Consider the following 1,157-nt stretch of genomic DNA (forward strand, 5'->3'; position numbering starts at 1 on the left):
GAGCACAGATGTCTGGCTATGGTTTTTTTCCTTGCGTCTTCTGGGTATATACCCAGTAGGGGGATTGCTGGGCAGTATGGTAGCTCAATGTCCATCTGTTAGTGGCTGTACATACCTAAAGGTCCACCAGCAGTGGATGAGAGTTCCTATATCTCACCACAGCCCTTCAAACACTTGAGGCTTTCTGATTTTTTTGAATTGGGCTATCTTTGAGGGTGTTAGGTGGTATCTCATAGTTGTTTTAATTTGCATTTCTCTTATGGCTAATAACTGGGAACGTTTTCTCGTATGTTCATTGGCGATTTGGATTTCTGCTCCTGTGAAACTTCTGTTCTGGTCCTTTGCCCACCTCCACAGTGGGCAATTTGTTTGGGGTTTTTTTTCTTTCTGGAAGCTAACAGAGTATTTTAGCTTTTAGTAATAAGTCCTTTGTCTGATGTGTAATTGCTAAAGATGTTTTCCCAGTCCATGGGCTCTCTTCTTACTCACTTGGTGAATTCTTTCAATGTACAGTTTTTCTTCTTCATTATACCCCACTTGTCAATTTGTGACTCATCTGTATTTGTCCTTCCCTATTTCTGATAGCATATGTATTCCCCTGCGCCAAAGTTCTCAGGTTTGTCCCAATTCCCATATCAATGGCCCTAACAGCTTGGGGTTTTACCTTGAGGTCTGTGATCCACCTTGAGTTTATTCTTGTGCATGGAGTGAGATAAGGGTTTTGCTTCATTTTTCTGCAGGTATCTATCCATTTCTTCCAGCACCACTTGTTGAAGAGGGCATATGTTTCCTATTTGATATTTTTGGGGCGCTTATCAAAGATTAGTTGTCTGTATGCTGGTGATTTTATTTCTAGGTTTTCAGTTCTTTTCCATTGGTCTAAGTATCTGCATACCAATTCCATGTGGTTTTGACCACTGTGGCTGTGTAATATGTGCTGAAGTCAGGTAAAGCAAGCTCTCCCACTCTGTCTTTCTTGAGTAGTTCTCTGCTAATTCTGGGCTTCTTCCCACTCCATACGAAGTTGGTAATTAGTTTTTCCAGTTCTTTGAAGAAAGATGATGGTAATTGTATCAGGATTGCATTAAACTTATATAGTGCCTTGGGCAGAACTGACATCTTTACTATATTGAGTCTTCCAATCCACGAGCATGGTA

This window comes from Echinops telfairi, unplaced genomic scaffold (genome assembly GCF_000313985.2).
Source record: "Echinops telfairi isolate 266 unplaced genomic scaffold, ASM31398v2 ScPeMD7_1713;HRSCAF=2227, whole genome shotgun sequence".
Classification (NCBI taxonomy): Eukaryota; Metazoa; Chordata; class Mammalia; order Afrosoricida; family Tenrecidae; genus Echinops; species Echinops telfairi.